Consider the following 12,265-nt stretch of genomic DNA (forward strand, 5'->3'; position numbering starts at 1 on the left):
TGAGTTAATAGGAATGTCGTACTATTCAGAGGGAAGCATCATGTTGGTAGATAATGTTTCATAAGTGCTCAAGCCAACCCATGTGAGTTTTGAGTGTTTGAGAGACAAAAGAGCTAACATGTGTTTTGCTGATCCGGATTGATACCGGACGTGTCCGATATGTGCCCAACCACGATAAAATTCTTATTGTTCTCGAGTTGGTTCGTCGAGAGTTCCGAACGTGAGATGGAAGTTCCAACGGTCGAGAGTTCCAGCAATGGTCAGAAGCTTCGATGTCTCGCGCTTAACTGACTTGGAGAGTTCACTGTGGTAGTCATATCGGACGTGTCCGGTATGGACGGCCAGAGGCCAACGGCTAGTTTTCAAATGCCTTGAGGGTCGAGAGTTCCGACGTGAGTCAGGAGTTTCGACGATCGTGAGTTCCGACATGCATTGGGAGTTCCAACACCTAACATGCTTTAACTCAGTTACCATGGTTTTTAAATGTGCTGAGGGTCGGGAGTTCCGACAGTCGGAAGTTCCGGCATTCATCGGGAGTTCCGACGCCTCACAAACGTTACTGTAACTCAGTTACCGTTGGCGCAGTCCGGTATGGCAACGGCTATAAAACGGCTAGTTTTTCCAAGGGGGCTATAAATACCCCCCAAGTCTCCACCTTTGGAGGCTGCTGATTCTGCTGATACACATACACGTTTTAAGCCTTGCCAACTCTCCCAAACCCTCTCTTTGTGAGTGTGTGATCCAAATTGCCAAATCAATTAGTGGGTTGAGAGAAATTCAAAAAGAGAGCAATCCAACCACTTGAGCACTTGTGCATATTGTCAAATCTCGTGATTTGCATTTGTTACTCTTAGACTCTTCGGTCCTAGACGGCTAGGCATCACCGGAGAGCACCTGAGAGATTGTGGTGTGCCTCAAAAAGTTTGTAACGGTCGATTCCGCCGCCTCGGAATCAACTAGTGGAAGGAGGAAAAGGAGTTGAAAAAGACTCCGGCTAGAGTAACCTTCATGGTACCCTCTAGGGCTAACCTTCGCTAGGTCGCCCGCAGCCCCGTCAACGGAGAGTAGGACTCGAACGAGTCTGAACTTCGGTAAAACAAATATCATGTCTCAATTCATATTTCATTTGATATTTGTGTTGCTCCAGCTCTTGTGCATGTTCTCTGTGTATATTGTCATCTCTAGTAGGTAACTGTAGTTTGGCTTGAAGATAGAAATCGAAAGGAGCAAGTTTGGAGCTGCTCTGCAGAAATCATGTATACCGGACACATTCGATATTTCCTACCTGTGCTGAAAATATTTATTCTCTGTTCTAACTTTGTGTTGCAGGGTTGTAGCTTCTAGATATATTCTTTATATCTTGTTTACTCTGTGACTAACTTGTGAGGGGTGGTATTACTCTTAATTTGGAGTTTCCATTTTGAAAACTCCCTTTTCTAACTGTTTCCGTATTTAAAGGTGTTAATTTTTAGAAACGCCTATTCACCCCCCTCTAGACGGCATCCTAGGTCCTTTCAATTGGTATCAAAGCAAGGTTCTCACCTAAAGCTTCACCGCCGTGAGAAAAGGATGTCGACGCCCATCGAGTTGGAGTCGGTGCTTCTCCAAAATGATGGTTCAAATTTTCTACCTTGGTCAATTCATGTACTCAATGCCTTTAGAGATATTAGTCCTCTTGTTGAGCATATTATGGATGCAAGCATACCTCTTTCTATAGTTGATTGGAGCAACTACAAAAATTTGTCAAAAGAGGAAGAGATATGTGTGCAACTCAATGCTCAAGCTATTAATATTATTTTGAGTACATTGAGTGCAGAGGTTCAAGATGAGTCAATCTTCAATGGACAACCACCTCCGGAGAGTGCTCATCTCATTTGGACTGGACTTTTTGATTTATATGGAAAATCTAAATGTGATGATGCACTTGAGATCGAGTCAATAAAAAGTATGTGCATTGTGTCTTCATGCAGCGAAGAAGCCTCACAAGACCACAAGAGCGCCGAGCCGGAGCAAGAAGTGCAAGCAATGCATGACATGTTGGCTGCCTGCACATACCGGACGTGTCCAGTATGCCTACTGGACGTGTCCGATATGGCCGTGGCAACAGGACAATAGGTTGTCTGTGATGATGAGGCTCAAGCCCGGTGGCGAAGTGATGAGTCAACCTCAGTATCTCATGATACTCATCACTTGTGTCTCATGGCCAAGAAAAGCAAGAAGAAGAGTAACAAGAAAGATCAAGAAAAGGAGAAAGGACAAGTGGATGATCAAGATAAGAGTGATGTTGAAGTTGAAGACAACTACAATTTTGATCATCTCAACCACAAGGACAAGTTCATTATCATGAATATAGTTGAAAAGAATGATGAGCTTGAAGAAGAGATTGAGAAGCAAGAGCAATCACTTTAAAAGCAAGAATTGTTTCTCATCTCTAAGATGGAAGAACTAAAGGATGTAAGTGAAAGGTATGAAAAATTATCAATTGAGCATGTTTTAGTTACTAACTTCTCTTGTAGTGTTTCACAACTAGAGAAGGAAAACTTTGAGCTCAAGGCAAGGCTAGATGAACTATCAAGCAAGTATAATGTGCTATAAGCAAACTATGTTCATCTAAAGTGCTCTCATGAGGAAGTAGTAGAATCAAGCATCATGCTTGAGGTAGCTCATGAGGTTGTGATCACATCGGTAAAATTTTCTCAACCTCTTACACATTCACTCACTAGTACACCATCTCAATTAAGTATTTCTTGTACTAATGAGTGTGCTCCTCAAGCAAGCTAATCTTCGATTGAGCTAAATCTCATAGAAAACATAGAGCTCAAAGAAAAGGTGAAAAGATTAAAGAAAGATGTGATTCGGTTGAAGGGTAAGGAGAAAGCACAACCTTCTCAAGATAACCGTGATAACATGGTGAAGAAGCTCGAGAAGGGTTCAAACCTTGCTTCCTCCAAAACCCAACAAAAGAATCACATTTCAAGTATGGCCAACACAACCAAGAGCAAGAAACATGGAAAAAGGTTATGCTATGGTTATGAATTATATGGACATGAGTGGGCCATGTGTCCACATAAGAGTTGGGTCAACAAGTGTGAAGTGGCCGAACAAAAGGCCTCAAATAAGTTGGCCAACCAAAAGAAAAGTGATGAACAAAGCGCTTGTCTCATTAGCAAGAAATTAGGGACATCCTACCAGAAATGGCCAATGTACAAAGAGGCAAGAAAGAAAGCCCAAGTTGCAACAAGAAGATGCTATGGATGCAATGAGATGGGCCACAAGGTTGATAGATGTCCATACAAGTCAAAGCAAGCATAGAGCAAACAAAGGCCGCATATGCTATGCTTGTAGAAGAAAGGGGCATGTAAGCTATGAATGCCCAAATGGTAACACTCCTAAGCCGAAACACATTTGTTTATAATGATATGCTTAGGAAGACCACAAATGGAGTTAGCACTAGCAAGGTGATGTGTTCACCACAAACTAGTGCTAAAGCCTATTTGGGTGTCTAAGCACTTGTTGACTAACTCAAAAGGACCCAACAAGAGTTGAGTACCAAAGTGTGCTTAGGTTAATGATGTAGGTACTTGGTGATGAGATGAAGGCTTCGGGTGGTTGAGCAAGTAAATTGAAAAATATTCACTCAATCTATCAATCAATTCTTATCATAATCTCCTATATGGTTGATCCGAAGATAATTTAATGAATATATCATTTACTTCATCTTCACCATTGGTAACAAAGTACTTGAACCGTTATAGGATAGTCACTTTGTTTGTTTTGTGCTCAATGACTCACAAATAGGCATTTTTGTGAAAAATTGAAAGTGACTAATTAGTTTTACTTGATAATTATCATGTTTGCCATATGATGCTTTTAATAGCTCTCTAGTAGAGCAATTCATTTGTTGAGTTGCAGGTATACAATAAATAATAGAGCTAAACGAAGAATCACAAGCAGCGAATTAATTATTTCTGTCCTACACCTATCGGACGTGTCCGATATTACTATCAGACGTGTCCGGTATGGCCTGGGACAGAAAGAAAGTGTTTCTGTTCTGCGTATTTCGGACATGTCTGGTATACCTACTGGACGTGAACGGTATTGCAAGAACCAGAACACTAATAGGATTGCAACTGGGTCTTTGATCCATATATTTTCATATATCCTCAATTTACTCAGAAGCTTGTGGTTTACCAAAACTAAGTGGATTGTGAGCATCTCTTGTAACTTAAATTTAAATATGGCAAATTATTTGGTTATGGTTCAAAATAGAAAATTGACTCCCAAATTCTTAAAAGAATAAAGTGCTAGTTGAAAGTTATTCAAATTACTTAAAGCACTTATTTAGGGGGAGCTCAGTTTCTATTTTGCACCTTGTGGACTAATAAATTTATCTAGCATTCTTTGTAGTCCTTTGGATGAAAAATTAATTTTGTATCTAGCATGATTATTTGGCAATCAAGGTCAACATAAAGATTATCATGTTATGTATCTTCTTAGTGGTATTCTTGTGGGCTCAAGGCAAAGGTATGTTTTTATATACATGCATTGTAAGTGCATCTAAGGCCCTTTATATGTTAGAATGTGCATTTGTGTGACATAGGAGAGATGTTTTTTCAAAACTCATTACTAGCATGTGTAGGTGGTGTGAATTTGAAAAACTATTTGAATCTTGGTCTTTGTGACCTAGCCTTGTCATATGATAATTATAGCTCTCCTTGATTGTTTGATTGGCTAATTACACATGACATGGCTTTCTTAAGTCCACAATCTACTGTCTCACAATCTCTCTCAAGTAATCAAAATCTATATATGCCAAATATTTGGAAAAGAGAGGTGATACTCATGGCATTTGGATAAGAAAAGTAATTACACCTTATTTGGATCAAGGACATACATGTTTTTGGATCAAGAAATGATAGAGAAGTGGATTGGAATTAAGTGAATGAAATTTAGAACAAGAACAGCCAGCCCGCAGATACCGGACTGTGTCCGGTATGAGCGGGGTTATAAAACGGTCGGTACCCCTTCGGCCAAGTTAGTTTTTCCTCCTCCCAGCCAACCCAGCCGCCTCTCCTCAACCTTCATTGGCGATTTCGAGTTTCCACCATGAAAAGGAAGTGAGGGAGATTGGACAGGAGGAGATTTCCATCAAGATCGAAGGCTCTGGGACTTGGATTTCCAATCGCATCTTCATTCACTCTCAAGGTACCCTAATCCCGGACCTCATCCGATTTAAGTGGTTAGGGCATGATTTTGAAATCCCTTCGGTAGAGATGCTACATTACCTGTCTAGAAGCAATGCCCAGAGTTTGGATTGGTTTGGTTGAAGATTGAGCCAAGGACCCCGGTTAGGGTTGCTATCCGCTCATACCGGACGTGTCCGGTATGGGACAGCAGAGCAGATTTTGCTCCCTTGTTTCAATCTTCTCAGTGGTTGATTCTTAGGACTAAGTTTAATTGTCTATTGTGTTTTGTGAACCTTTTGACCTAGTTTGGTTGAGGTGATTACAAAGCATAGGATAATTATTCTTATTTCTATATTTCAACTAAAATAAGCTATCGTTTGGGCATGTATAAAAAATTCCTTGCAAATCTTTGGATACAGGACAACAACTATGAGTGGAAGACAGGAGCCTAGGTCCAAGCATAGGCATGATCCACCTTTGGAGAAATACAAGAAGGCAAGACAAGGAAATGCATCCTAGATACAGTTAGTAGGAGCAGGGCAGCAGCAGGGGACTCTCCTAGGGCTACTAGGGGTGCTCCACAGTACAAAGAGAGAGACAACAATTCTTCCTCTGACATAGATATAGAGGAGTATAGAGTGGAGCCCAGTACCAGAAAGAGGAAGAGCACTGATAGAGGTTCAGATGGTGGTAGCTCAAATGATGAGCAAGAGATTGAGGAAGAGCAGGTAGTACCTCCAACTCAGCACCAGCTAGGTCAGGGTATGCACTATGGTTTACTTGAGCCACATCCACCTAGTGTACCCTCTTATGTTTCTAGAGTTGACTATTGAGGGAAAGGCATGACCAGAAGAGCTAGAGATGAGAGGAGAATTGATCCAAGGGGCTTGTCTAGGATTCAGTTTGATCATCAATTTCAGACAGTCTTTCATATGGACTTCCACACTAGTGTGATCCTCACCAGAAACTCAGTGATTGCCAGGTCTCAGTGGATTGACTTGGCAGTATGTCAAAGATTTGCATAAGGTCTCCATTGATCACGCTATTGCCATTTGTGAGCATACAGGGGTTTATGAGATTATGGAGTTCCAGCATGACTAAAACACAAAGGTGGTAGCTCAGTTCTATGCCACCCTATATGTTGAGGAGGATGAGAGGCGTATGCACTAGATGCTTGAGGGCCAGTGGTACAACGTTGATTATGATTGTTTTGCAGCTCTACTTGGCTTCTCAGATGATGATCTTCAGAAAGATAGGATCCACACAGAGCAGGTGTTGCCTCTAGAGCAGCTCGTCTACATGTATCCACTAGGAGGTGAGAGAGGAGCAGTGGGGAAGGTTCTAGGTCTTCACCCTACCTATAGATACCTAGACAGGATGTTCAGGAAGACTATTGACTACAAGGGTGGAGACAAGGGCAACATTGCAGATTACTCTAGGAACTTGCTCCACAGGATGGCTCTAGGTGCACGGCCCTTCAGTTTCTTTGACTTTATTTGGTGCGAGATCAGGAGTATCGGAGAGAGGCCCCTCAAGGGCTGTGGCTTTGCTCCCTACATCATGCACATGATTGAGCAGGTCACAGGGCATACCTTTGAGTATGACAAAGTACATAAGTCCTTGAAGATTATTGCAGATCTACCTGAGATTCGTGTACCTCCAGCAGGACCAGGAGGAGGAGCAGCAAGTACTAGAGGCAGATGCACCTAGTAGGGGGTGCAGCAGCAGGACAAGCTTCCCCTCTGCCACATGCTCCTACATGTCATCGCAGTCCTCCTTCTCCTATTCGTAAGATGTTCAGTGCTATCTTTGGGATGTGCAAGGACATCTGGACCTATCAGCAGAAGGAGAGGGAGGCTAGGAGGAAGGACACTCGGACTCTGAAGCAGATTGCTACTAGACTTGAGCTTGATCCTCCTAGATCTCCACTTTTAGATGAGGTAGGTAGTGAGCCTGAGACTGAGGAGCAGCAACAGGGCAGTACGACATAGAGTTTGCTGAGTTCCTTTAGCAACGGTAGCAGCACCCTGACACTTTACCACTACAAGCTCGTGTGCCTACTCACTCTCAGCCACGTCCTAGTGCTGCAGACGAGTATGCTTCAGACTGGTGGAGTGACCTCACGGGTAGTTTCTATGACCCATCTGGTGTGGGTGGTTCTCGTCCAGCCGATGCTACACGCTCAGATGATGAGGATGTTGGTAGAGATGAAGATGATGATGAGTGATCACAGCTTTTAGAGACAGCTTGTAGCCCCTTTGTCCTTAGTATGTCATTGTTGGACCTTTGTGGTGATAGATGACAAAGGGGGAAAGAGACTGATTAAAGTTTAGGATTTTTGTTTCATTGCTTATCTTTGTACCTGAAGATATGTACTGCAGGCCATAGTTTTGAGCTTCATTAATGTATCTTGAGTTTGAGATGAGACTTACTTATGCTTATCTATGTATCTCTGAGACATGATCTTTATTTATATATTAATGGCTTGTGGATTTAAGAAAATGCAATGAGTGCTATGTGTGACATACATGTGTTTTATTTATTTATATGGACTATGCATACTAGAATGAAAATATTTGATGTGACGTCTTTAATTTATTCTTGTGTCATATATCTCTGTGCATTGCATATCAGCGTGTTTTACTTTGTCACACACACATGCACTATATATATATATATATAGATAGATAGAAACATAGATATATTGATAAATAGATATAGTTAGATAGCTACTTAGATATGTAGTTATATTTATAGTTACCTACATATGATCTTGCTATTTAATGAGTACACTATAAATATATACGTAGTTATTATCATGATTACTTAGTTTGTAGTTAGAAAGTACTTGTTAGGTACTATCTATCGTATAATTTGGACTAAAGGACATGTGTTTCGTTACATTTTTTAAATAGATGGACAACCTAGTGATCATATATCATGGAGGCACAGTTGAAAGCGATCGTTATGGATATATTGAGTTTCTTGACATGCAAAGCGTGCCTGTGCTATTCAATGATAGGCCTTCATTTAGTGATATGGTTGCAAGGGCTCGGGAGAAGCTGCATTGCTTTGGAGATGGTGACATTGCAATTGATGGTGTACTGCACCTAGGTTGTCCTCCGAACATCTTCAGGCGAATGATCTCAATTGGTTGTGCGGATCAGTGGGACAACTATGTGAGATCGGCTATGAAGAGCCAGCTGCAATGTTTGGACGTGGTTGTTCGTCGGGTGTTAGTTGATCCAATCCCTCATGGGTTTACCCCAGCAATGGATCATCCGGGACACATCGACCCTCCCGTTCCGGAACCTTACCTGCATGTGCAGATTGCGCCTACGGTTCCTGATGCTCAATCTGCCCCCAATGCGTTATTTAGAGATGGTTGTCATACTCATGTTTTCATGGCAGATCCTCCTTATGAGATCCCTTTGACACAGAATCATCCGAGTAAGTGTCTTAACCGCATGGTTTTTGGGAGCTTATCCCGTTCCTTACATCTATTTATTTCATTCTTTCCTCATTTCTGTAATGACGTTGCAGGAGACATTCCTGAGAATATCGATGTGCCCCATGTTGCTGCGCAAGTGCACTTTTCAGATGGATTTCGTGGCTCCAATAATATTGAAATTATGAATGATTCGGAGCCATATGAGATGGCTAGGGCTCTTGATTCTGATGATGATCGTCCTGTTGGAGAGCTGACGGAGAATGATGTTGAGATGATGAGACGTATCTTTCCCGACCGCCGTGATCCTAGAGTTTATGAGTTTAGTGATCTTGCTCATTCTGATCTGGCGTTTGCAGAAGGACGTGATGATGAGCTCCTAGAAGCTCCTGAGGCCGGTCCTAACATGGTAATTGAGGAGGGGAGGGTGTTCAATGACCTCCCTGCTTTGAAGAGGTGGTTGCAGGCTTTTGCAGTGATACGAAAGAGGCCTTACAGGGTATTGCATTCATATGTGGAGCGCCGTTACATAGTTGTGTGTGACAAGGAACGCTGCCCATGGAGGGTTTGTGCAAGGAAGCAACAGGTGACCGAAAAATGGAAGATCACAAAAGTAGTTGGGCCACACAATTATGCTGACAATGAGCTGACACTGAGGCATCGGCAGTTGACATCTACCCTCATTGCCAAGCGGTTGATGGGAATTTTGCAGGGAGAACCCAACATGAAGGTGAGAACAATTATCAGGACCGTTGAGGCGTTGTATGGAGGATATGTGATAACTTATGGTAAAGCATGGAGGGCTAAGCAGCGAGCGTGGAACATGATATATGGGGACTGGGAGGATGGATATGAGCAGCTGCCAGTTCTTTTCAATGCAATCAAAGCGGTGAATCCAGGCATGCATTATGAGTACATCCCAAAACCTAATGCATGGAAGGATGGGAGGCAGATATTTTTCCGTGCCTTCTGGTGCTTTCCTCAGTGTGTCGAGGCCTTTAGGCATTGTCGTCCCGTCTTCTCCATTAATGGTACGTTCTTGATTGGCAAATACCAAGGCACACTTCTTATAGCCATATCCTGTGACACGAACAACAAGTTGGTTCCTTTGGCATTTGCTTTGGTTGAGAAGGAGAACAATGACAGTTGGGGATGGTTCTTGAGGCTAGTCCGGATACATGTGGTTGGCCCTGGCAGGGAGGTTGGCGTCATATCTGATAGGCATCAGGGCATACTTAATGCCGTGCGAGAGCAGTTAGAGGGGTATGCACCTTTGCACCATCGTTGGTGTACTCGACACCTTGCCGAGAATCTCCTACGGAAGGACAGTGTCAAGAAAAACTTTGATCTGTTGCAGGAGGCTGCTCGACAGCTTGAGGACAAGTACTTTAGGGAAAAGTTGGAGCAGGTCAGAACCACATCAAATGCAGAAGGTAGACAATGGCTCACAGGTTTGATGAGGGATTTAGAGAAATGGACGAGAGCTCATGACGACGGTGGCTGAAGGTACGAGTTTCAATGCAGCAACATGGCAGAGTCATTCAATAAGTTGCTATTGGGGATACGTGGTATGCCCGTGAATGCAATTGTTCAATTCACCTTCTATAAGCTTGTTGCCTGGTTCAACGATAGACACGCCCATGCATTGCAGTTGAGTAGTGATGGAGAGATATGGGCTCCGAAACCAAAGGCACACCTAGAGAAGGCAAGAGAAAGGGCTGGCACACATGAGGTTGCATGCTTTGACCACGCCACAGGGACTTATCAGGTCGAGCATAGGGGCGGTACAACGTCCGATGGCGAGGTCCGAGAGTCGACGATACATGTGGTTGTCCTCCAAGATTTCAAGTGCACTTGTGGTAAACCAAGGCAATACCACTTTGTATGTTCGCATTTGGTGGCAGCAGCTAGGCATCGCAACTATAATATCGAGAGGAGGATACCTCACGAGTTTAGTGTCAACACGCTTGTGAACACATGGAGCCCTCGCTTCGTGCCTTTCCGGGACCCTGGAGAGTGGCCTCCTTATGATGGGCCGAAGTACATTGCGGATCCAGCTTATCGTTGGAACAAGCGTGGATCAAGGCAGAGGACGAGGCATAGGATGGTTATGGATCAGATACCCGGAAGAACTAGGCGTGGGAGAGGAACTTCATTTGTTACTGATCCCGAGCAGTACGAGTGCGGCAAGTGCGGTAGACTTGGCCACAACTCATGAAGTTGCCATTGGCAGATTAGTGAGGTAGGACTATTGGTTTATAGTATTATTTTATATTTTGTCGTATCATATATTTAATTATGCATGTCTCAATTTATGCTTGTATTTGTGTCAATTATGTATACATTTATAAGTTCATGTTTCATTGTACATTGCAATTCTAATTCATTCACTTTTTTGTAGGATGGAGCAATTCCACCTGCTCGACCCGACGTACGAGGAGACCCACAGAGGACGTCTCGTTGCGCTGGGGCAGGTAATAATGTATAAGTTTTATTCGTACATGTGTTCGTGAAGTAACATGTGACTATGTTATCTTCGATGCAGGACCTTCTGCACCTTCGTTCTAGGACCCACAGTGGGTTCTTGGACATTCGATACGACGATAGGTACACTCCTTTTCTGCAAAGAGCTGGCCTGGATGTCATCTCCTTTCAGGTTCGTCGTGGGTTGCCCAAGTTCAACTCAGCGGCGATAACTACGTTGGTAGACAGGTATTAAAGTGAATCATTGCCTCCATTCATGGCCATTTGTTAATGCGATTGACTTTTTGACAAGTAATCTTCCTTGGTCTTAAATATAGGTGGCGGCCGGAGACTCACAGCTTCCACCTACCTTTCGGGGAGATGATAGTCTCGCTTCAGGACTGTCAGAAGATGCTAGGCCTAAGGATTCATGGGAACCCAGTCACCGGGCAGTGCAGGTCAGAGGGATGGAGAGCACGAGTGGAGGCCTTCCTTGGGCGTGAGCTTGGCGAGCAAGGGGCTCGCACTTCTGGAGTTCCCATCTCATGGCTACATATAGAGTTCGCATAGTGCCCCGAGGAGGCAGATGAGGAGACGGTTGTGTACTACTGCCGGGCGTGGATCCTACACCTTTTTGCTTGCGTTCTCTTTCCTAACATGACGGGTGACAATGCGTCCTGGATGTGGATCCACTGCCTCAGTAACTGGGACCAGGCGGGTCAGTACAGCTGGGGCTCTACAGTCTTGTGTTTTCTATACCGGCAGCTGTGCGAGGGGTGTCGTCGGTCTACGGCGAACCCGTCACTTGGTGGATGCGTGTACCTATTACAGTTGTGGATGTGGGCTCGTTTTCCAGTTGGTCGTCCAGAGGTACTGGCTCGTCGTGAGTGGTTCCAAGGTCAGCCTCCAAGTCGCCAGCCGACGTGGGCGTACCTTTGGGACCAGGTCAGGGTTTCGCACATGAGGATAGACCGGGCGTACATTCAGTACACGAACGAGCTAGATTCGCTGACGGCGTCTAGTGTAAGTAAATTTTATTTTCCATGCACCTATTAAAAGGATTAGTATACCATCTAACATCTTATTTGAACATGATGCAGGTAGAGTGGGAGCCATATGGTGGAGAGGACGCACTACTTTTTCAGCTGAGCGCTGTATGTGGGGTCGA

Source organism: Miscanthus floridulus, chromosome 16, assembly GCF_019320115.1.
Source record: "Miscanthus floridulus cultivar M001 chromosome 16, ASM1932011v1, whole genome shotgun sequence".
NCBI classification, from domain to species: Eukaryota; Viridiplantae; Streptophyta; class Magnoliopsida; order Poales; family Poaceae; genus Miscanthus; species Miscanthus floridulus.